The sequence below is a fragment of the Bos mutus genome, chromosome 14 (genome assembly GCF_027580195.1).
Source record: "Bos mutus isolate GX-2022 chromosome 14, NWIPB_WYAK_1.1, whole genome shotgun sequence".
Lineage (NCBI taxonomy): Eukaryota > Metazoa > Chordata > Mammalia > Artiodactyla > Bovidae > Bos > Bos mutus.
Genome location: NC_091630.1, coordinates 36873491 through 36899466, shown reverse-complemented (window position 1 = coordinate 36899466; position 25976 = coordinate 36873491). Strand labels below are relative to the sequence as shown.

The window sequence follows — 25976 nt, the reverse complement described above, 5'->3', positions numbered from 1 at the left end:
TTTGAATTCAGATCTGATTTGCTATCTAGGTACTTATCTCACTACATCACTAAAAAGGAAAAATGTTTCAGTAATCCAAGTACCACCTAAAACAGTAATCTGGAAAGAGCAATGAATGAGTTACATTACTTATAATTTGTGCTATGGATGTGAGAGTTGGAGTATAAAGAAAGCTGAGTGCTGAAGAACTGATGCTTTTGAACTGTGGTGTTGGAGAAGACTCTTGAGAGTCCCTTAGACTGCAAGGAGATCCAACCAGTCCATCCTAAAGGAGATCAGTCCTGGGTGTTCAACATCAGGACTGATGTTGAAGCTGAAACTCCAATACTTTGGCCACCTGATGCGAAGAACTGACTCATTGGAAAGACCCTGATGCTGGGAAAGATTAAGGGCAGGAGGAGAAGGGGATGACAGAGGATGAGATGGTTGGATGGCATCACCAACTCAACGGACATGAGTTCGGGTAAACTCTGGGAGTTGGTGATGGACAGGGAGGCCTGGCGTGCTGCAGTCCATGGAGTCGAAGAGTCAGACACAACTGAGCGATTGAACTGAACTGAACTGTGCTCTTATTTCTACTTCATTTTTAATAATTAATTAAGCTTTAGATTTCATTACAGACTCTTATGATTCATAAGTAAATGAAAAAAATTTTTTAAAATTTGCAGCCCTTATCCCTCTAACTTGAAAAATGGGTTTCAGTCTACAGCTGTAAAGGACATGGGTATTTCACTCAAACACTTAAACTTTGGAAAAAGGATGGAAGTAGGATTTATTCATTTTGAAAAAGCAAATAGCTCTCACTCTTGCTCTGTTTCATCTTTAGCCTAACTGTTTATTGATACTTTAACTTTTCTTGTTGGTAGTGGGACTCAGAATATTTTAGATATCAGATCAGATCGGATCAGTCACTCAGTCGTGTACGACTCTTTGCGACCCCATGAATCGCAGCACGCCAGGCCTCCCTGTCCATCACCAACTCCCGGAGTTCACTCAGACTCACGTCCATCGAGTCAGTGATGCCATCCAGCCATCTCATCCTCTGGTGTCCCCTTCTCCTCTTGTCTCCAATCCCTCCCAGCATCAGAGTCTTTTCCAATGAGTCAACTCTTGGCAGGAGGTGGCCAAAGTACTGGAGTTTCAGCTTTAGCATCATTCCTTCCAAAGAAATCCCAGGGCTGATCTCCTTCAGAATGGACTGGTTGGATCTCCTTGCAGTCCAAGGGACTCTCAAGAGCCTTCTCCAACACCATAGTTCAAAAGCATCAATTCTTCGGCTCTCAGCTTTCTTCACAGTCCAACTCTCACATCCATACATGACCACAGGGAAAACCATAGCCTTGAGTAGACGAAACTTTGTTGGCAAAGTAATGCCTCTGCTTTTGAATATGCTATCTAGGTCGGTCATAACCTTCCTTCCAAGGGGTAAGCATCTTTTAATTTCATCACTGCAGTCACCATCTGCAGTGATTTTGGAGCCCCCCAAAATAAAGTCTGACACTGTTTCCACTGTTTCCCCATCTATTTCCCATGAAGTGATGGGATCGGATGCCATTCGTTTTCTGAATGTTGAGCTTTAAGCCAACTTTTTCACTCTTCACTTTCACTTCCATCAAGAGGCTTTTTAGTTCCTCTTCACTTTCTGCCATAAGGGTGGTGTCATCTGCATGTCTGAGGTTATTGAGATTTCTCCCGGCAATCTTGATTCCAGCTTGTGTTTCTTTCAGTCTAGCATTTCTCATGATGTACTCTGCATATAAGTTAAATAAACAGGGTGACAATATATGGCCTTGACGTACTCCTTTTCACTGTAAGAGTGATGGAAAGATCACAGCTACCTGACCAACATAAGCAGCAAGCTCCTGACTTGGTCCTGTTTTTCCCATTTTATAAACAAGTCAGTAAATCCAGGATAGAATCACTCAGATATGCTTCCATAGTGGCAAAGGATTGCTTGGTATCTAGTGACCTGGATATGAACTGATTTATTGTCTTTTTATCTCCAAAAAAAATTTTTTTCACATGAGTCTTAGAATTATACAATATTTTTTTTCATTGTCTTAAAAAGTATAAGCTGTTGTATTAGAGTAAAATAAATTATCACATCAAAAATTATAAAATGTTTTTCCTGAGGAATAAAACAGACATCCAGACATTTAATCAGACTATGTGTATGCTAAGTTGCTCAGTCATGTCCAACTCTTTGCAACTCCATGGACTATAGACTGCCAGGCTCCTCTGTCCATGAGGATTCTCCAGGCAAGAATACTAGAGTGGGTTGCCATGCTCTCCTCCAGGGGATCTTCCCAACCAGGGATTGAACCCTGAACCCAGGTCTCCCACATTGCAGGTGGATTCTTTATCATCTGAGACACCAGTGTGTCTATATTGTTTCTTGCATCCTCTATCTGATGATTTATAAGCTTCTCTTGGATAGAAAATCTCTTTACTAACTTCTGAAGAAATCATATCACTTTAAGGCTGTCATAAAATGATTTCAAGAGATAATGGTGAGTTTATAATTAAATCAGTACTTCACAGGCCAAGTAAACTTTCTTATTTTTCCTTGACATCCAGTAAAATATTAAAAAGAAGATCAGTTATGTTCTGATTACCATAGAAATTCTTAGAAATTATGTGACAAGCAATCTGAAATAGAATGCTTTCCTTTTAGTAATCCAGCAAAATAAAATAGCTAAGACTTACGAAGTGCTGGGGAACATTCACTTTTACAAGTGCTTTACATGTATGAACTAGATGCTCCCCAAAAGCCAAGTAGATATGCACTATTCTTACCAGGAAGCAGGTATTTAGAAGTTAAGTGGCTTGCCCAAGGTTTCACGGCTAGTAATCATCATTTGAACTATGAGTAGAGGCAATCAGTTTCAGAGTTGCAACTTCAGCCTTGAAAGCCAGTTTGTCTCTCCAAGCAAAAGCTAATTCAACCACACTGACAGTGTATTTCTGAAAAATGGGGGAAACTGAATTTTTAGATAATTGAATTTTCGGATCATTGATGGAGACAGACAGGAGTGCTAGAAGTTATAGCATGGTTCTTTTCCAGACGCAGCCAGTGCTGAGATGGCTTTTTGTTTCTTCTTCAGGGTCAATTATACAGCTCCTATAATTGGTATTAAAAGAAAATTCCTTTGATTCGTCAAGAATTTATGAGTACTGACTCTGCCATGTACTTGCCTAAGCACTGGAGACAGTACAGTAAGACTCAGCCTTTGAACTTGAGAATATTTCTTTGTTAAAAAACTAATTTAAAAAAACAAGCCAAACTTAAAAAATTCGATTATGCTGTTCTTGTGGCTTAGTAAATAAGGATGCTTTTAAAAATTATCTCTTTCTTTGATGATTGAGTATAGAGCATTAGGAGTTACCGTGTGGAATGATGACTCATTCTACAGTAGACAGGTTTATGTATGGAGATAGATTAAATTTGTTCCAACTCTAGAATTTATCTTGAAAATCATATTTTGCTAACATCTATGAGATAAGCTTGTTTTCCCGACATGCTTTTTAAATAAGAGGATAATTCAGACTTTCCACTTATTTGCATTATTGCTGAGAGCTGTGTTTTATTAATTGGATTTTTACTGTAATTGGCATGACACCTTTGACATTGGACTTTCAAGGCCATCTGTTTTCTCCTATTAGTTTTTAGTTTTTCTTTATACTATGTAATCACATTCCTATAGAAAAATGTAGAAAACTGGAGGGCTTTAGTTCAGAAATAAAACAATACCTCTCGGGGGGGTTATGTTTAAAAGAGTAAATATATATCCTTATTTGCACATTTTTCAGAGAAGAAACATCTCCATTCCAGCTGATGGCGGGGGGCGGGGTGTTGAAAACCCTGCATCTGAATAGTACATGTATATTAGTCCTCTAAAAAGACAAAAGTAGAAAGGCCACTATTAAGAGCTGGAAAGTGAAAGTCCAAATTTCACTTTGAGCATTAGTCTCTCTACCTTTGTGCTTCCTGATCCCTATAATTTAAATGAAGCTTCCTTGCTGGTGTATCAGTGCAAGAAAGACTCTCTTAACTTGATCTGGAAGGCTAATGGCTGGATGTGACACAGTATATGTTGTAACATACTCTTGGTTACTGAGTACACACAGAGGCTTGAGACAGCTGGCCATGGCCACACTTCTGGCTTGGAGTCACGCCCTGAACTTCCACAGTTGAAAAGAGTCCATGCTTCTCTAGCTGCCTGATCCATTACCCATGTGGAATTAGAGCCAAAGTGGTAAACCAGTTTCACCAAAGCTCAGATGGACCCAAGATGTTTACCTTGTACACTGCTCCATGTACTCTTTTATTTGAAAGTGGTTGCTTCTCTGTGATAATGATGTACTGTTTCTTTTGAGAAGGTACCCATTAATAACGTGTTGGTATATATTCCTCCTCACACACATTTTTGAGTAGAGTCCAAAGTAGAAGAGCCAGATTACTTAGAACTAAGTCAACTAAGCTAAGGTTTCCTAAGGGAATGCTCTTCCCAAGACCTCATCACATTCTTTGCTGAATTCTTGACATGCAAGTTCATGCTGGTTACTTCACATGAAAGCTAAATGTGGGGAAGAAAATTCTATGGTTCAATATGTGGTAAAGCCATTGACTAACTCATAAGGCCATAGGAAGACAGTCTATAGCTCAATATCAGGTCTAAATGAAATAAAATTTATTTCTAAATAAGCAACAACATTCATAACCTTCTCCAGGGGATCTTCCCAATCCAGGGATAGAACGTGGGTGTCCTGCATTGCAGGCAGATTCTTTACCATCTGAGCCACCAGGGAAGCCCCAGATAAAGGAGAAGAGCGTGGCAGAGAATGAGATGGCTAGATAGCATCACCAACTCAAGGGCATGAATTTGAGCACACTCGGGGAAGCCCTATGCCCTAGTGGCTCAGGTGGTAAAGAATCTGCCTGCAATGCAGGAGACCCAGGTTTGATCCCTGAGTCAGGAAGATCTCCTGAAGAAGGGAATGGCAACCCACTCCAGTATTCTTTCCTGGAGAATCCCATGGACAGAGGAGCCTGGCGGTCTATGGGCTGCAAAGAGTCGGACATGACTGAGTGAGGTTGCAAAGAGCTGTACTCTTCACTTGGAGTAACTTTCATTTCACTAGGAGAACAAAGGAGCCTGGAGTGCTACAATCCATAAGGTTGCAAAGAGTCCGATCTAAGTTAGTGACTGAACAACAACAGCAAAACCACAATAAAACAGATACAATACCACGTAAAACTCAGGAAAGTCTAATTGTAAAATTACAATTGTTTGAAAATTAAGGCATCTTTCATGTTTAGAAGAATTCCAACATCTCTAGCTTCAATATAGAGACTGGATGTGTTGAGTGAATAGTTTGAACTATCTATTGTTTCTTTAAGTGGTACCATTAAAAGGATGGGTTGGCCAATATAAAATATGGGCAAAGCAACTGTTGAAATAAGACGAGGCTAATATTTAATCTGAATGATAAATTCATGTCAAGAATTCCAATTTACTGTACATCAATGGACTTATGATAATCACCATTAATCATACTGTTTCTGAAAGAGTCCATTATAATCTGTACAGAGCCATCAACAAAGCAAAAGCAAGGCTAAAATGAAAAGAGTTTGCCAGAATGAAGGCTGCAGAATCTAAACAAGGATCAGTGACACATGTTGGGTAGGATAAATCTACAAATAGCTTGGAGCCAGACATCAGACATTATTTGAAATGACAAACTTCACATTAACTAAAAGAAAAAAAAGAAGATCACAGATGGAGACAGACAGTGGTGCTAAAAGTTATACAACTGCATGATTCACTTCCAGAAGAAATCAATGTTGAGATGACTTTTTTCCTCCTTCAGAACCAATAATGAGCCTCCTATAATTAGGTAAACTTTCTACGTCCTATCAAAACAAACTGTTAAGCCACAGAGAGGCCACTGACACATCTGCCGCTCAACCAAAGCTATAGTATTTTAATCTAAGTACAATGCAAAGATGCATGAGTCAATCTACCGTAAATTTTCAGCAAATAGTATGTGTCATTGGAAATAACTTTTGCTTTTCCAAAGACCGTAGATTTATTCTGTAGGAGTTTTAGAAACAAGCAACAATAATTTTAGCAAAAGCAATTCCCTGCGTTCACTAAACCATAACTGTCTGAAACTAGTTATTTCTAGAATTACACAGAACCAAAATAGCAAACATGTAAACAGAGAGCTATGGGTTAGAATTCATCAAACTGAGGTGGGGGGTGGGGGGGAGTTTTGAATTTTAAGGTATAAAATATCACAGCTGTTAACTATTTATAGTTGCCCAGTTTTAATGCATGATACAAACACTAATTAAAAACATTCTCCATAAATAGAAAACCAATTTGCTGTGTGTGCAGAGTGAATGATACAATCAACTTTCCCAGCTATCAGTTTTCTCTTCAAACAGGCGGTCAAAAAGTAATTGACCTTTGGACTTCTCATTAAAACTCAGCAATGGAGTTCAGAAAAAATGAAGCTGGGTCTATTCATGCCATCAAATGAGGTTATAGTATATCTAATCCTATTGTTTCAGTTTTCCCTATTGTCATCATGAGTTGCTGGGCCAAATTCTAAGCCAACTGGGGAGAAAAAGCAGAGTTGAGCCGATTGGTCATGCCACATTTTATCCACTCCTTGTATACAGGTAGAGCCTTCGTTTGCCACTGAGCTAAAAAGATAAAAACATGAAACATGCAATGACATCCCAGGACACTGGGATGGAGAGATGGACCCCTATTGTTCTGAACTTACGTTGTTTTATGTTGTTGCTGTTTTTAAGATTATTTTTTTTTCTTTAATGCATATCATTTTAAAAGTCTTTATTGAATTTGTTACAGTAACAAATTCTGTTGTTTACATACTATTTTTTTGTCTATGAGGCATGTGGAATCTTAGCTCCCTCACCAGGGATCAAACTTTCACTCTCTGTCTTGGAAGGTGAAATCTGAAACATTGGCCTACCAACATGACCTTAAGTTGTTAGGTTGTGGTAAGTTGTATTAATGCCCAAGGCAAATTCCAGATGGAGAAATTCTTTGTGGTTCTCATTTTCTGAAATTTCTGAGGAAATTTCATCAAGAGCTTGAGGCAAATTGGTGATGGTGATGGTGGAGGCGGGGGTGGCTGTATGAGTAATAATTTTTCCTGAGAAATGATAAAATCATGAAAGCTAATTAACAAATCCATGGGAGTCTAAAATTGGAGCTAGAAAGAAAACAAAGATAGTCTCATCGAGTCATTTTACTTTATAAACAATGGAAATGATAAGATCCAGAGATTTAGAGTAATAAGCCTCAGGTTACATTTTGCTGAAACATGAGTTTGGGTCTCAATGTGTTTGGGTCCCAGCTGTGTTTTTTCAGTCACAGCATAGCTTTACTACTCTTTCATGTGTGTTTGTTTGTTAAAAAAATAAAAATAAAAACAGAACCAAAATTCTCATTGAAGACATCTTGCAAAGCTACATGTACATGCTTGGGTCTTTCTGGTAGTGGTTAGTTCTACTCTGGGCTTTCCAGGTGGCTCAGTGGTAAAGAATCCACCTGCCAATGCAAAAGACGCAGGAGATGCAGGTTCCGTCCCTAGGTTGGAAAGATCCTCTGGAGTAGGAAATGGCAACCCACTACAGTATTCTTGTATGGGAAATTCCATGGACAGAGGAGCCTGGTGGACTACAGTCCATGGGGTCGAAAAGAGTCAGACACAACTGAGTGACTGAGCACAGCTTTACTATGGCCATTGTGTGTGACCTTGCTCATTTTCAAGCACACAGTATTTCCCATCCCCCAGCCTCTTTTCAATCCCAAACGCTTATAATAGCTTGTGTATACTTCCTTACGGAAGGCCAAGTTAGAATGTACCTTCAGTTTCTTTGCAAGTAAAATGTGACTCTTCACATTCAACAAGAAACTTGTGCCTTCATTAAGGTGACCATAGAAATTATCTTCTAAATCACACAATTATGAGAGCAAATGGGGGACTATTGATGATTACAACAGGACAACAGATGCAGACTGAACTACTCTGGACAAACTAGGATATGTGATCTCCCTAGTTTGAGTGTTTCCAATATCCACAATAGTAAAAATTCCCCTGTACAGGTATTTGTTCTAACTTTTTTCTTAAGACTTGTTTTTGTTGACTTATTTTGAAAGGCAGCATTATATAGTGGAAAGGTAAAAGGAAATAGAAAGAAGATATGGTGGTCTCACTTCTAAGTGTGAGATTTTCAAAGAATCATCATCCTCTCTTGGGTTCAGTATTTGCATCTGACTAAGTCACTATGGGGCTTCCCAGGTGGCTCTAGTGGTAAAGAACCTGCCTGCCTAGGCAGCAGATGTAAGAGATGCAGGTTTGACCCTGGGTCGGGAAGATCACCAGGAGAAGGGCATGGAAACTCACTCCAGCATTCTTGCCTAGAGAATCTCTTCCCTTGGAATCCTCTTCATTTGGATAGAGGAACCTGGTGGGCTACAGTCCATAGGGTCACAAAGAGTTGGACACGACTGAAGTGACTTAGCACACATGCAAGTTACTATTAAGTCTTCTTCTAGCCCTAATGCTCTAGGATTTCTATGCCCCTCAAATTTCTATTTGCATTTCCATATGCATATATGAAAATAGAGACCAATTATGAAAATAATATGAAGTTTCAATAAATATCAGATAAGAAAACAAACAGAATTTGAGTCTGGAATATACTGTTGGTAATGTTATCTCTGAAAAAAAAAAGAGCAAGACTGTTTATCTATATTGAAAGTCACACCCATACATCAACATGAATCCGCCACAGGTATACACGTGTTCATGTTGATGTATGGCAAGACCAATACAATATTGTAAAGTAATTAACCTCCAATTAAAATAAATAAATTTATATTTTTTAAAAAAGAAAAAAATGAAAGTCACACCCAGACACATAATGTCACAGCAACTTGGTAGTTCAGCACAGACAGGAAATGTTTTTTTCATGTGTGTTTTTGGCAAAACTCTACGGCTTAGGATACTGGTGGGGTTTTTTGTTATAACAGTCTTTCATGTGGGAAAGTCACATTAGACGCTGTCTGGTTGCTCTTGGTTACGAAGACTTTTCCTATTTGACTCACCTTCAATTTTTAGGTAAATTCTCTGGCTTCCTGCTATTGTTTCTGGGTGTCTGCAAGTCTTTGTGTCATTTGAAAGTCTGGGTGATAAAAGTGTTACATGGTCCACGTAACTTCAGAGGTGTAAATTATTAAAAACATAAAAGTGGTTGGATAAGAAACAGAAACAAAATTTATCACAAATTCTAGATCCTTATCTAGTTTAATAAATCTCCCCTTTTAAATTAGAAGTGATAAGCTTTATCTACCTTCTGCATATGCCACAGGCACAATTTGGTATATTGTTTTGACTTTCCATATTGCTTGTCTGAATTCTAACATTTCAAAACTTCCTCAAGTCATCTTGCTGACCCTGGGAGACAAATACAAATATAGTTTCTCTCTTCTGTTATGACTCTTAGTTATAAATTTTAGGTGCAAGATTGCTTCTTCATTTGATTACTATGATGCCTTCCTACCCAAGCTGCAGTATAAAGAATAGTTTTTTAAAGAGCTTATTGAGCTTTGATATTAATAATGTGCTAAACATTTTCTACACACAATCTCAACAAATTCTCAAAATGATCCACTACATAAAATGAGGGTCAGAAAGATTAATTACTCAACCAAGTTTGCACAGCTAGTAAGTGGCAAAGCCAGGATTCAAACACAAGTATATCTGAAATCCAAGGCTTCCCTGGTGGCTCAGTGGTAAAGAATCTGCCTGCTAATACAGGAGAGGTGGGAAATGTGGGTTTGATAGCTGGGCCAAGAAAATCCCCTGGAGAAGGAAATTACCACCTACTCCAGTATTCTTGCCTGGGAAATCCCATGGACGGATGGGTTTGGCAGGCTACAGTCCATGGGGGCATAAAAGACTAAAGTCTTTTTAGTGACATTAAAGACTGTTTAGTGACTAAACGGCAACAATATATGAAATCCAAGCCCTGTGTTTTTAACAACTACAGTGTCACCTCAGGGTATATCATGGGATAACAACCTTCCTCTTTACATTTGCACAAAGTCTCATGTTTTTAACACTCTTACTAGCACATCCATTTAGCTTATTTGATCCTAATGGTGTTTTATGGGGGCAGCACAAAAGGGTAGATGCTAGGTTCATTTTACAAATGAGGATGCTCAGAGAGGATGGTCCAGCAGCACAGAGCCAGCAAGTTGTAGTGCTAGCAACTGAGCTTGTGTCTCTGAGCGGCTGCCCCAGTGAAAATTCCGTAAAACCAGGGTTATTTCTTGAAAAGACTTTTTAAAACGTTAAAACCTTAAAAAAACAAAAGTTCAAACGTATCACAAATAAGGAATGACTGTCATATTGATCACAAAGTTTGGTTTCCCTTCTTGCCTATTTCACATCTCAACCATTGTCTGGCCAGTTTGAATTTGTGACAACACCAGTCAATAATGGTAGTTAGTCGTGTCCGACCCTCAGCGACCCCATGGACTGGTAGGCTGCAGTCCATGGGGTCGCTGAGGGTCGGACACGACTGAGCGACTTCACTTTCACTTTTCACTTTCATGCATTGGAGAAGGAAATGGCAACCCACTCCGGTGTTCTTGCCTGGAGAATCCCAGGGATGGGAGAGCCTGGTGGGCTGCTGTCTATGGGGTCGCACAGAGTCGGACACGACTGAAGCGACTTAGCAGCAGTAGCAGCAGCAGCAGTGCAACTCAGACCTCTATGACTCTCTCTGAATTGTCATGCAATTCCTTATATTAACTAGTCTGTTTTTCCTACCAAGTTCTGATGTTAAGTACAAAAACCATTTTTTATAGGTCTTCCCTGTAGAGTGGGTGTCCACTAAAAGTTTGCTGAATAAAAAGCACAAGGTGTTATTGTTAAGAGATGTAATAATACCATTTACTGAGTTTTAATCATTTTTTCTCTAAATATGGATTTAGCTGGGAGTCACAGTTGTTTTTTCTTAAAAGTTTATTTATTTTTGCTCGTGCTGGGTCTTTGTTGCCTCACGGGCTTTTCTCCTGGTAGTGGAGAGTGAGGGCCGCTCTCTAGTGAGGCGCATGGGTTTCTCGTCGCCGTGGCTTCTCTTGTTGCAGAGCACAGGCTTTAGGGGCAAGGGCTTCAGCAGTTGTGGTGCACAGGCTTAGTTGCTCTGCAGTGTGTGGGATCTGCCCAGAGCAGGGATTGAACTTGTGTCCCCTGCATTGGCAGGCAGATTCTTAACCACTAGACCACCAGGGAAGTCCCTTTAATCTGTAATATATACCAATCACTCTTCAAAGGACTTTAGGTACATGAAAATATTGATTCCTAACAGCTATCTTATTTCACCTCAATCTCACAGGTACAGAAAATGACATACAAAGAATTCAAACAGTTTGCCAAAGTCATATTATAAGTAAGAGGCAAGGTAAAAATTTGAACCCAGTTGGCATAGTTTAGGAAAAGGAAGATTTCAAACTTATTAGCACTTAGCAAATGCTATTAGGTGGTATTCTTTTAGTCTTGGATCCATTTCATCAAAATGATGAAAATGCATTCTTATTGTGTTTTGCTACTGAACGGATGTACTGAAGGAAATGCCATTAAAAAAAATACACCTTCAGATTTTCCTACAAGAATGAAATGGTACTCCATCATTTGGAGATCAGACTGGAAAAAAGAAGTGCTGTTTCAGCAGATTCTCTGCTGAGGATCTGACAACAAGAGCCAAAAATAGTTGGTACTAGATAATAGCATGGGCTTGGGAGCAAGACAAATAGGTTTAAGACCCAGCTCCATCCATGTTAGGGGCCAAATTCCATAGACGTCCACTCTGACAAAGATTTGCATGCCCCTTTGACATGGTGCCAAACTAGCTGTGACGTTTCGCAGGTTACGTCTGGGCACACAAAGCACAACCCCATGCGTCTGGAAATTATTTTGTGTTAGCTATTCTCCATTTGCCCCTGTTATTTTTTTCCTGGGGGAAAATCCAAGAAAAAAAAACCCCACTGTCCCTTTTAGACCAGATTAGAGTCTCACTTGTCCTCTAGTTTCTGGGTTTGAATTTGCCAAATCGCTGAGCATCATCAGCTGGCGTTCAGGAGGTGGGGAGGGAGAGAAGTAGAGGTGTTCCCTCCACACTCCCCCTGTAGGGCCAGAGTCTGACACCGGCTCTCTCGTATCAATAGTCACAGCTCCTGTTGAATGACTCTCTTGCATACACTTAAAACTCTTCCTCTTGTGGATCCCAAAACCCAGCTCCTCTTTCTGATGCTTCCCCTCTGTTGGTAATCCTTAGTGCTTCTTCATCTCTTACTGGCTCCTTTAATTCTGTCCATACCTCTCTGTAAATAGCCCTTTCATCAAATTTTCTTTGCTCAAAGCTTTGAACGTACATCTTCCTGCTAAAGATGACTAATATATCCCTTATCAGTATGGAAATTCTTGTTAGGGATTTAAACGAAGCAGAGACCCACAGCATGGCTTCCTTGGTGACTTGGTGGTAAGGAAGCTGCCTGCCAATGCAGATACATAAGAGACTCAGGTTCTATCCCTGGGTTGGGAAGACATAAGAGACATGAGAGACTCGGGTTCGATCCCTGGGTTGGGAAGATACCCTGGAGTAGAAAATGGCAACCCACTCCAGTATTCTTGCCTGGAGAATCCCATGGATAGAGGAGCCTGGTGGATTACAGTTCATGGGGTCACAAAAGAGTCAGACATGGCTTAGCGAATAAACAACGACGGCAACAGAGACCCACAGCATGTGTATTTCACTACATGCTTCCTGTTGACTTTCTTCTTTCTCCCCACGTGCTCTAGGATGAATGGGCTTTTGCTCTTCCCTTTGTGATAACTATATCCCTTAGATCATATTCTGAACTTCACTCCACATGGTTTAATCTTCCACCTTGATATTAAAAGATATTAAGGAACTGAGAACATCTTTTTCTCCTTCGAGAATGTCTGCTTTTAAGACTACTACTATGCTAGGTCCCCCAAAACAAAAACAAAATAATAGTTAATTTCAGAATCAAGCCTAACTAATGATGTAATTTTTGTGGTTGGTATCTGCTTTCTTCTTTCTGGTGTTTCATGCATCATGACTTGGAGTTGTCATAAAGAAACAAAATTTACCAGGAAGAAAATAGTAGAATCCATTCACTGGATAGTTTAATATTATATATATTGCCTGGGCCAGAGGCAGAAGATTTCTTAGAAGTCCACTAACCCCATCTCTTGTTTTACAGATATGCTATGCTATGCTATGCTAAGTCACTTATTGGTAAAGAATCTGCCTGCAATGCAGGAGACCTGGAATAGTTCCCTGGGTTGGGAAGGTTCCCTGGAGATGGGAATGGCTACCCACTCCAGTATTCTTGCCTGGGAAATCCCATGGACAGAGGAGCCTGGGGGGCTACAGTCCATGGGGTCGCCGAGTCAGACACGAATTAAATGATGTAACATGCATGCACACAGGGATCATGCACAGACAACAGGTACATAACAAGAAATCAGACAACTCACAGGTCCTTTCCTCTGAGGTCTTATAATATAAAGAAAGAGTCAGGAAGTTAAATCACATGCATTTGTATAACTGAATTACTTTGCTATACAAACACAACATTTGCTGAAACTAACACAACATTGTAAATCAACTATTCTCCAGTATAGAATAAAAATTAAATAAAAAAAAAAAGAAAGTTAAATCAGCATTAACATTGACATAGGGAAAGCACTACCCATTAGAAGGGCAGGGTGCCAAGGATGCCCTGGCAGGGTGAGCGACCCCAGGAGGGGTCAGGAATGGCCTCTGTGGAAGCTGCTGTTTCAAGCAGAAAACTGAAGGGTGAGCAGAGGGAACTGACCTTGGGAATGTGAGTGGAATTGGAAGTTGGGGCACAATAGAAATAAACAGAAGGAAGTGCATGTTCCAGAATTAAAAAAGAAAGCCTTGGTGAAGCAAAAAGAAGGTTCTGTCTACATGACTGGAATAAAGGCTTTAGAGAGAGCATGGTGAGGGAAGGGGCAATTAAGGTGAACAGGGACAGGGGGACAATGCTATGCATGCCACACACTGTGACTCCTGAGCCTTTAGAAACAGAATTTGGGTGATATAATTTAATGCTATTAGTAAGACTGCTACAATTGCACATATTCAATTTTACATATAGTGTCATTTTATATAATTTTAATGTATATTTTTCATGTTATAATTTTATGTATAATACTTAGATGGTCATGTAAAACTGAAAAGAACTTGAAGAAAGCTAATGTAGCAGCATCTGATAAGGTTGGGAAATAATCCTGGTGTGTTTATTAAATTGTGTGGACAGGTTAACTCAAGAACAAAATATCGATGATTAATCTAAAGGCCCACAAAGATGGATCACAAGATTCATGAATGAATGAGAATGAGGGTATAACACTATCATTTCAACACAAACATCCATTGATTGAAATTTTATACATTCCTGAAACAAGTTTACCAGCTTATGTAGAAAAGAGGGGAGTGAATGTACATAAATTCCTATGGTATTGTGTTCAGTTGTTCATTTGATATAGTACTAAGATTGGGACTTCCCCGGTGGTCCAGTGGTTTAAGACCTGAGCTTCCACTGCAGGGACCATGGGTTCGAATCCTGGTTAGGGAGCTAAGATCCCTCGTGCCGTGTGGAGTGGCCAAAAAATAAATACAGAAAATTAAGCAGTACTAGGATTAAGTTTCCACATCTCATGGAAAGGAAAGTTTAATGGAAGAACGTTGATTCCCATCATGCCATGAATTTTTCTAAAATTACAAGGTCTTTAAATGCCCCCATTTGAATCCACGGTCCCATCCTTTGACTTTAACCACAGCACAGTTTTTGGTACCCTTAAGGGAAAAGAGGTGATAGAAGTGGGAAAGCTAGTATTTCTTCATGTCGGTGAACTTACTATGTACATAAACCTGTTACATTCTCTCAGCAACCTCAGAGAAGTTGAATAACTCAAGAAGTTGATAACTCAAGGTTATCAAGCTATTAATGGCAAAACTGTGATGTGAGCTCCAGTTGGTCTCATATTAAAGCCCAAATCTTACCATGGTCATTTTCATGCTCTCTGTTCAGTAGCAGAAAAGAGTGAGAATTAACTTTCTTGCTGTATCTCTGAAGTCTAGGGATGTGTCCAGAAGAGCCTAGAAAAGGAAAGAACGGTTGACCTGAATAAATTCAGCTTCTAATTATTGAGCACCTATTAAATGCCAAGATTCATGTTGTGGATTTCATGATGAAAAAGACAGGGTTTGAAACTTCAGGCAGCTAGACAACAAAATTTATATTTAATACAGTCATTCAAGAGGAAAACAATACAGTTCAATGTGATCACTGCGTTAATGGAATGAGTGTCAATTAGATTCAAAGATTTCCAAGAATAATAATCTAGATGTACACAGGCAAAAGAAATCTCAATCAAGGAAGTTCATACTGTGAACAGATGTTTGAGATGATCAATTGAGAGTTCAGAACCCTTTGTGGACTGAGGATCTAATGTACATTGTGGTAACTATAGTAACTATGGAAGGTGATGAATTGTGTCAATTAATTCGACTGTGGTAACAATGTCCCAAATCATCTCATTGTACTTGCTAAATACACACAATTTTGTTTGTCAATTTAATCTCAATAAACCTGAAGGGGAAAAAAACACTTTGGAAAAAGTAGGAATGGAAACCTCTCATCACCTCGAATGCTGTTTATATGTCTGTAATTATTCCCGTCAACTATGCTGTGTGGGCTTCCCTGATGGCTCATCTGGTGAAGAATCTGCCTGCAATGCAAGAGACAGAGGAGATGTGTGTTTGATCGCTGGGTGGGGAAGATCCCCTGGAGGAGGGCATGGCAACCCACTCCAGTATTCTTGGCTAGAGAATCCCATGGACAGAGGAGCCTGGCGGGCTACAGTCCATAGGGTGGCAAAGAGTCAGCCACAACTGAGCAATTCTGCACACACATACATGCTCTGTGTATGAGTGAAATCCTGTACCCTGGACCTCATCATATAGTTAAGTCCCTTGGAAGAACCAAGCTGGTATGACTTCAATTCTAGGGTTGGCCTCTCATGAAAGTAGGAGAGCCCCACCATTCTCTAGAAGACAATTTCCCACCACCAGTCCTAGGAAATGAAAATGAAGAAGCTGGCTTAAATAACATTATAAAATGTCAAGTTCAGAAATAAGAAACTTTTTTCTGGCATTTATTTGCCCAACTACTAGTTATTAAGTGCTTCATCTGTGCCAGGCACTGTTCTGGGTTCTGCTAAAAGTGTGATGAATAAGTTAGATATGGTCCCTCCCCATAGATGATTCACAAAATAAAATATTTGGTTAATAAGGAGATATACTGTACAAAAAAAAAGACTCTGCCCCTAGATATGTGCTGAGTTTGTATAGGTCCTTATCTGGTTTGGGATGAGTCATTCTCGAAATCAGTAGTGATAGAAATCATCTTTATGTTGGGGTGATTTTAATTTTTTGCCCTATTCAGATCTATTTTTCACTCTTTTGTAAATTTATTTTTATTGTAGTATAGTTGATTTACAATGTTGTAAATTGTTTACAATGGTTAATTTTAACAATGCTGTAAATAATTTACAATTGTTCATTGTAATTTATAATTGTTCAACTTACATTGTTTACAATTGTTAATTCCTGTTATACAGCAAAGTCATTTGGTTATATATATCAGATCAGATCAGATCAGTCGCTCTGTCATGTCCGACTCTTTGCGACCCCATGAATCGCAGCATGCCAGGCCTATATATATATATATATATATATATATATATATATATATACACCCATTCATTTTTTAATATTCTTTGCCTTTAAGGTTTGTCATAGGATATTTTTTAATTGGAATATAATTGCTTTACAGTGTTGTGTTCGTTTCTGCTGTACAACATCAATCAGCTATAAGTATACATATATCCCCTTCCTCTAGAGCCTCCCTCCCATGCCCCCAACTCCATCCCTCTAGACCATCACAGAGCACCATGCTGAGCTTCCTTGACATGTAAACACTACCATGCATAAAATAGATAGGTAGTGGGAAGCTGCTGTATTCTTCATCCTTTATAACCATCCTGTTTGCCTTGTGAAATTGACTGGTATGGACCCCAGTGAAGAGCATGGGCTTTGGCTTCTGCTTCACTAAGCCAATGGGACCCCTGTCCCCAGGAAACTGTGGGAAAGGGGACCCTCATGATGCCTTGACCCTCAACATATGGCCATGTACAACTCCTCTCAAGGTGAACTTCTCTATGTGACTTCCCTGAAGTCCAATATCTGCTCCCTCCTCTCTCCATTATGCCTCAGAGGTTATATCTCAGCCACTATTTACCACCTGCAGATTACTGCATGATTCCATGGGTTTCCCGTCTATCCACTTGCATCATTACAAAAAGTTCTTTGTAAATGACTCATCCTTAAATTATTCTCATTTGAGTGGGTGTTCTATTCCCTGCTGGGACCCTGACTAACACCTTTGTTGTATCCAAGTTTCTATTCTTTATTTACTTATTTTGCTTACATCGATTGATACCACACCCTCAGCCTGGTATAAAGGATGACACACACAGACAATAGAATACCTGCTTAAAACAAGCGCTCACACATACTCTTAGTAGGAACTTTATTAATCTGTCAAAATTTAAGATGCACTGATCCAAGAAATGCCATGTAAGGAATTTATCCTCTCCATTACAGCAGTATTTGCAACAACAAGATACAGAAATCACTAGTTAGCTATATTATGGTACATTCAAACAATAGAATGACTTGCAAATATTAAAAAGAATGCAAAGATCTATATATAATAATATTGAAATGTCTCCAAGAAATGTTAAGAGAGAAATCAAAGTACTCTATAGTATTTGATATTTCTATTTGGGTAAAATACACAATATAGTGTATCTGCTACATGAGTGGGTCTACACATAAAGTTCGGTTTTGTATTTTTTTGGACTTATACAAAAAGAAATTTTGAAAGGGATATGAAGAGATAGGAAAACAAGACTGTTACTTCATATTCGTTTAGCTTTCTGTATCTTTTATTTAAGAAAAAAACAAGGGCTTGAATTAATTTTTTTTAAGTAATGTAAAAAAAATAGAGATGTAATTTCAACCCGCTGTTTTGCTTCGCTTAATGGAGGAGTTCCGAAATAGTAGTCAGAGGAAATAAAATGACTCCCTAAAACAAATTTACAAGAAACAACATCAGTACATTAAACAATATCACTTGTGAAATCTGAAATGGCAACATTTTACTCTGCTTATTTCACATGAAAATCTATTGAAACTGACTTCAAAGGCTGAACCACATGTCCTTGACAGCCACCAAGGGCCTTTTAACATAACCTCTGCCTGGTTCCTCTCTTATTATTTTTGCAATACAATTATAACTGAAAGTCCCCAAACCTTGTAATTGTCAACTAACTTTTGGAAAATGTGAATGGTTGACCATAGATTTAATGGGAAGGCCCCTCCTACACTCTCTGAACTTTGTGGTGGTCTTTGGGTACAAAATGACCCAGCTGCAGCAATCCTCAAAGATGAGCCAAAGGAGAAAATAATTGTCTTTTCAAAAAGGGTTTCTCTCTGGACATCAAAGATCTCAGAGAAGGAATCTGTATAATATTATTTCCTTTTCCCAGAATTTATTGGCATCTATCCAAGAGTTTTCACTGAAAATTAACATCCTCCTGGATACAGATAGGTTTGATATCTGAACTCAGCTGGGTCACCCCATTTTTGTGTGAAGTACAATAATATTTTGTCCATGCCTTGGGCACTCTTATTAATCCAGCACAGTTTCATATCTCTTCTTCCTGTTTCTGCTTTTCAAAAATAATCACAACAAACTAGAGATAGCAGATATTCCTGAAAGTACAAAATAATAGCTAATGCACATACAAAGCCATTGTGAGCTTTAATTTCATTCTAGGAGAATACAGATCATGAGCATTATAATTTCTGATAGATACTTCCATGCACGCAAGCACATTACTTTAATTATTTTCCATTCTGCTTGCTTATTGACACTATCTGCTGTGATTGTTACTCATGTGTGCTGTAAAGAGGCTAAATAAACAAGGTTAAAGAAAATATTTTGTAGGAGATCTTGCCCAATGAACAGGGAATTATATATTATTAGTATTCTGCTAACTCAATTCCGTGGATGGAGGAGCCTGGTAGGCTGTAGTCCACGGGGTCGCTAAGAGTCGGACACGACTGAGCAACTTCCTTTTCACTTTACACTTTCATACATTGGAGAAGGAAATGGCAACCCACTCCAGTGTTCTTGCCTGGAGAATCCCAGGGGCGGGGGAGCCTGGTAGGCTTCTGTCTATGGGTCGCACAGAGTCGGACACGACTGAAGCAACTTAGCAGCAGTAGCAGCAGCAACTCTGTGAGAGTTGGACTGTTAAGAAAGCTGAGCACCGAAGAATTGATGCTTTTGAACTGTGGTGTTGGAGAAGACTCTTGAGAGTCCCTTGGACTGCAAGGAGATCCAACCAGTCCATTCTAAAGGAGATCAGTCCTGGGTGTTCATTGATAGGACTGATGTTGAAGCTGAAACTCCAGTACTTTGGCCACCTGATGCAAAGAGCTGACTCATTTGAAAAGACCCTGATGCTGGGAAAGATTGAGGGGAGGAGGAGAAGAGGATAACAGAGGATGAGATGGTTGGATGGCATCAATGACTCAATGGACATGGGTTTGGGTAGACTCCGGCAGTTGGTGATGGACAGGGAGGCCTGGCGTGCTGTGGTTCATGGGATCACAAAGAGTTGGACACGACTGAGCAACTGAACTGAACTGAACTCAAAATACTAGTCTTTGCTATTTTTGAATAATGCAGTTAGTTCTCATCTGTTAAATTATAGGCACGCACTGGACTAAGTACATTACATGTATTATTGCCTTTCAACTTCATGATAATCTTTGAAACAAAGATTTCGATTCCTATTTTACAAATGAGAAGTGGAAGTTCAGGAATATTATCTGGGATTGACATAGCTAATAAATGGCAGAGCCAGTGCTTGTTTTCAATGTACATGTCTTTTCTTCTAAAACCCAAGAGTAGGATTAACTTTTTTTTTTTGCATGCTCAGTCACTCAATTGTGTCCAATTCTTTGCAATCCCATGGACTGTGGCTTGCCAGACTCCTCTGTCCATGGAATTTTCCAGGCAAGAGTACTAGAGTCAGTTGCCATTTCCTACTCCAGCGGATCTTCCCAACCCAATGATCCAACAGGCAATTCTTGCATCTCCTGCCTTGACAGGCAGATTCTTTACCACTGCGCCACCTGGGAAGCCCTAAGTCTGTAGTTAGCACTTAGTACTACTGTAGTTTAGAAGGACTTTCCTGCTACCAAAATGAATCAGCAGTTCATATCCCAAAGTTAAAAAACCAAAGTTAGAAACTTCTGATATTTCTACTCACCTACTTTTCTGCCCCTATCTGTGGTTTGAAAAAGACCCTTCTATGGGTTTTCCTGGAAATATTCAGACTCTCCAAACCTCTACTTAGAGGGGTTTTTATTGTCCCGTATTTGGGCAACAGAACTACAAAGAAAGAGAGACGACAAAATTTAAGCAAATGCATCACAAAAAGTCCCTTTCTGGAGACTCACAGACTTAGAAAATGAACTTATGGTTGCCGAGGTCGGGGGTGGGTGGTGGGGAGGGACAGTCAGGGAGTTTGGGATCGACATGTACACACTGCTATATTTAAAATGGATAACCAACAAGGACCTACTGTAGAGCACAGGGAACTCTGCTCAGTGTTATGTGGCAGCCTGAATGGGAGGGCAGTCTGGGGGAGAATGGATACTTGTATATGTACGACTGAGTCCCTTCACTGTTCACCTGAAACTATCACAACATTGTTAATCAGCTATACCTCAATATAAAATAAAGATTAAAAAAAAAGATGATATTAGTAGTTGGACAGAGCATAAAAGACAAGGAGATACTGAGTACACCTTTCTCTCTCAGTTAGTACAAAATAATGAATAAAAATATCTTTCTGTGTAATATATTTCAATACAAGATATGATCAGAATAAAATATTGAAATATATTTAAAAAATCCCTTTCTGAATTGTTTTAAAACACAGACCATGGAAGAGAAGACCTTTGTTTACAAGAGAATGAGATTTTCCTTTTCCAGAGAAATTCCTCTCACTACTTTGCCTATAAACAAAGGGCAATAATCTAATATCTCAGGCTGAGTACAAAACCATAGCCACGGGAATCTTGGAAAGGGCTTTTAATATATGCAAGGATTAAACTAATGGCCACACTGATTAGGCAATGCCATGTGTTCCTTTTGGTGACGTGCCTACCCTCTGGGTAGATTGTGTGGATCAGTTACCATATCCCTTTGAGCTCAGAGTCACTCTCAGGATGAATACTCCATTATACAATCCAAACCACAGAACACAAAGCTTGAAGGGGCTACAGAGGTCTTTAATTTCAACTTTTCCAATTTCTCCCTGCCCTAGCAACCCATCCCTCAACTCATGTTTTACAGACGAAGGGTGGCATGACTACTGCCTTGCCAATAAATAGCTAAATTAGGACTCTAAACCAAATCTCTGAATTCCTGACCCTCTGCTCATCCCACAACACGAGAGGACTTCATTTTGAATCCTGGCTAGCATCTTAACAGTGGGCGAGCAAACTCTCTAAATCTCAAATTTCCCCATCTGTAAAGTGGGAACAATGGTATACTTGTCTTATAGGCTTGTTCTGTGACGACTGTGAAGAGGTTAATGCTGTGCTTGATACATGTTAAGTGCCAAGTTAATATGTCATCATCATCATCATCATTAATATAATGTTCTCAAGTCAAAGTCTATTCTCTAAGATGTGATACACATATAGGTTTTAAAATTACATTTACCCTCTATGAATGCTCAATTGTCGTTGTAAGTTGAATTAAGGTCAAGTATAACATAATATGGGCTTCCCAGGTGGCTCAGTGGGTAAAGAATCCACCTGCAATGAAGAAGATGAAGGTTTTCTTCCTGGGTCGAACCCCTGGAGGAGAGCATGGCAGGCCACTCTAGTATTTTTACTCTTGGAGGATCCCATGGACAAAGGAGTCTGGTGGACTATAGTCCAAGGTATTGCAAAGAGTCAGACTGAGGTGACTGAGCATGCATGCACATAATGTAACATATATGAAATACATAATTTTTCTTCCTGTTTACTCTTCTTTTGGATTAACTTCTAACTGATCAAGGAGAAAAGGTCTGCAGTAAGACACATGAGAATGGGAAGTCCCTCTGTAAATGGTTTTGCTCTTATCTACTTAACCATCTCCTTCAACTGCATGTCCCATGACAGTCATCAGCATCACTATTCACTAATTGATATGCTATGTCAGAAATGTGATCGTTTCCTTTTTAAATTAATTTTAATTGGTATACAGTTGATGTATAATGTTGCATGATCTTCTTCAACTACTACTTTTCTACATTTTCATCCAACACTTCAAGCTAATCAGTGACTTAGTCCTGTAAGTCTTATTACTCTTATCCGTACATAATTTACCCTATCGCTCCAGCTTCATCGTAATGACATAAATGTTGACCCTCATCATTTATCATTTGAATTATTTAAGAATCTCCTATTGCTCCCCACTCCCCATTTTCCATGCTACAGCCAGAGGTATCACTCTAAAACAAAACAAAACAAAGATCATGTTTCTGTTTTGTCAAAAAACATTCATGGACCCCAAATGTCCACAGAATAAAGCCTAAACTCTTCCACAAGACATATAAGACAAAAAGCCCTCTTCAACTTCAATTCCCAACTATTTTGACCTCAAATGCTGAAATACTTGTAGTTTCCCAAACATGCCAAGATTTCTGGCCTTTCTTCTAATCATGCTCTTCTCATGACACTATCTAGTTTGATGATTAACTTCTTTTTACCATTCAAAACTCATTTCAGGTTATTCCTCCCTGAAGGCAGCTTCCTCTGTATTTAACAGACCTCACTCCCCAGGTCTCATTGCTGTGAATTTCATATGCCTCTATTATTATACTGTTTTGGAATTTTTTACTTGTCTTGCTCCTCCACTAATTGGAAATTTCCTGGCTAGAGGGTGTTTTCTTCTTATTGGTACCTTCATGTCTATCCTAATATCTGGCAGAGAGTAAGCACTCAATTGATTAGTTTTCATCAGTAAGAATCTCCTAGATCCTTGTGATTGATAATCAGTTATTTCTACATGATATTGCATTTGGTTTACATATTTTAGAGATGGAACGCTGGATGAAGCTCCATGTACCATTGGCTGTGGAGTGACTTCTCACAACCATAAAACAGGGTGTGCACAACCACAACTCCAGAGACCTTTAATCTGGTCTGGAATATGATGCAACGCTGGCACCACCCTCTGTCTTTCTTTCCAAAGAATACACTGGACCTTTAAATATGGTTTCCATCTGTGATGATTAGAACCCAACATGATGCGATGCTCTCTCACAACTTCCATCCTTCCATCCCAGAGTCATCAGTGGAATTTTGAAATCTTCATATAAAATACAGGATGAATAATTATAAATACTTTTATACACAATAACTCAGAGTTGTGCATGAGTGGTAGGGTAGTCATTGTATTTAATATGAAGCATGGTCAATTTCACAGGCATGCCTTCACATGTTCAGAGTTTTCTGGCAATGTATTGATGTAAAGGACTGCATTTTCTCAAAAATTTCAAAACAATTATATAATAAGTACTGCTTATATTTATTCTAGGCTCATTACATATATTGACTTATTTGATTCTCCCAATAACCCCAGTGAAGGAACTACTATTATTATGTCTATCTTAGTGATAGAAATTGATGCTCAGAGATTTGTCTTTACTTTTTATTGTTTGTACCTAGTATTATTAGCATTCAAATAATTTTTGAATGAATGAATGAATACCATACTACCAATAATTAGTTACTGTGATTTTTATTCCTGTCATCAGGAAAAAATAATGTTTATCTACCTAAGATGACAAGACCACATATGAATTGACCTTTGAAATGACTTTCACTTTCTCAAAAAGAAGATTGTGGAGCATTCTCATTTTAAAATAGAGATAACAACTCCTTAAGTTTCTGTGTCATACACTTAACATTTCACTTTTTCCAAAAGTCTGTCCTTTACACTACTGTGAAATTTCAGTATGATATATGATACATATCAAACTTTTGCCTTAGCCATGTATCCAGCAGTTATTCATTTAATGTGCCAGACACTCTCCTAGATGTCATGGAAACCAAGATGTATAAGACAAGCTCCTTCTCTTGAGGGGCTTATAATTAAATGGAGGAAACATGTAGATAACCACATTAATACTCATATCTATTAATACTGTGTACATACTTGGTGTATTTTGTACACATTTTCTTATTTAATCTTGACAAGGAACTTCCAGGGTAAGCCAAGGAAATCAGGGGTATAATTGGTCCAAGATCACTTCATAATAAAGGTTGAATTAGGATTTAAACCTAGGACTGTCCAATCTCAGGGCTCATCATATGCCACTATGGACAGTAATGTTAAATACTTTAATCCAGAGACTGATGGAGAAGGCAGGATAACATAGAGGAGAGAGAAAGTAATTTTTCCACTGACAGAAAAGAAGATCTGTGTGTTTTTCTGCACTCATGTGTATGAGGCAGAGACAGCTTCCTAGAAAAGATTTTAGCTGTGGAGAGAAGTTAACTCACAAAGCAATTGGTTAAAGTCCCAGAGTTAAAAGTAATTAGCACAATATTGTAAATCAACTATACTTCAATAAAATTAATTAGCTCTTGCTGGGAAATGAGTTACATATAGTTAGTGTTAGTCACTCAGTTGTGTCCAACAACTCTTTTCAACCCTATGGACTGTAGGCCACCAGGCTCCTGAAATTCTCCAGGCAATAATACTAGAGTGGGTTGCCAGGCCCTTCTCCAGGGGAGCTTCCTGACCCTAGGATAGAAGCCAGGTCTCCTGCATTGCAGGCAGATTCTTTACCGTCTGAGCCACCAGGGAAGCCAGAGCTACACATAACGGAGTGGCAATAGAAAATGCGATTGTCTAAGAAACTTCTACTTCATCTTATGGGAAATGGGATTTTATGATAATTCAAATGGGATTTTAGGATAATTCAAATAATTGTATTTGAATTTGTATAAAAGATCATTATCTATCCCTAGAGGATTGTTTAAGAAGGAGAAAGATTGAGAGTAAAGATATTGGTCTAGACAATAGCAAATAAGGATCTAAACTAGGGAAGGAACATTGTTGAGGCTGGAGAACACATCACTAGTAGGATATTTAAAACAAAGAATCAATAGAATTCATGGATTGAATGTGGGCACACTTACAGTCTGGCAATCTATTGAATTTAGTCCTGTAGCACATTTATTTCTTTAGCTGTTTTGAGTGGCTATTGAATTTTAAACAATACCTGATTTTACCAGGCACTTACTATGTGCCAGATATAATTTTAAACCATCACAAAAACATGTGGTAGGTACTATCATTATTCCCATTATAGCTATAGAAAGTAAGACATAGAAAATTTAAATAACTTCCCTAAGGATATAGAGCTACTGTAATGCAAACTGTGAGGCTATGCCAAGACTTCCTGTTCCCTTTAGGAACAGAGCACATGGCTATAATGGCTGGCAGTATTGCTACTGAACAGCCCTCAGCTCCCAGTCCCATTCTAAGAAAGCCACATGGCCCAAAGCCATAATATCGTCCCCAGGGGAAGTCTAGGCGTCCCTGCTGGCTCAGATGGTAAAGAATCTGCCTGCAATGCGGGAGACATGGGTTTGATCCCTG

The 25976-nt window shown here is 39.0% G+C and overlaps 1 protein-coding gene across 4 annotated transcripts in view; it reads right to left on the bottom strand.

Moving 5' to 3' along the window:
* Positions 1 to 25976, bottom strand: part of COLEC10 (collectin subfamily member 10) — a 134445-nt gene that overhangs the window by 75081 nt on the left and 33388 nt on the right. For 3 of the 4 annotated variants that reach the window (XM_005897256.2, XM_070382202.1, XM_070382204.1), the window contains exon 2: positions 15170 to 15265. The gene's annotated coding sequence lies outside the window, so the exon portion shown is untranslated. Of the gene's footprint in view, positions 1 to 15169; positions 15266 to 20574; positions 20697 to 25976 lie in introns of all 4 variants that reach the window. The other variant, XM_070382201.1, reaches the window with a different exon arrangement.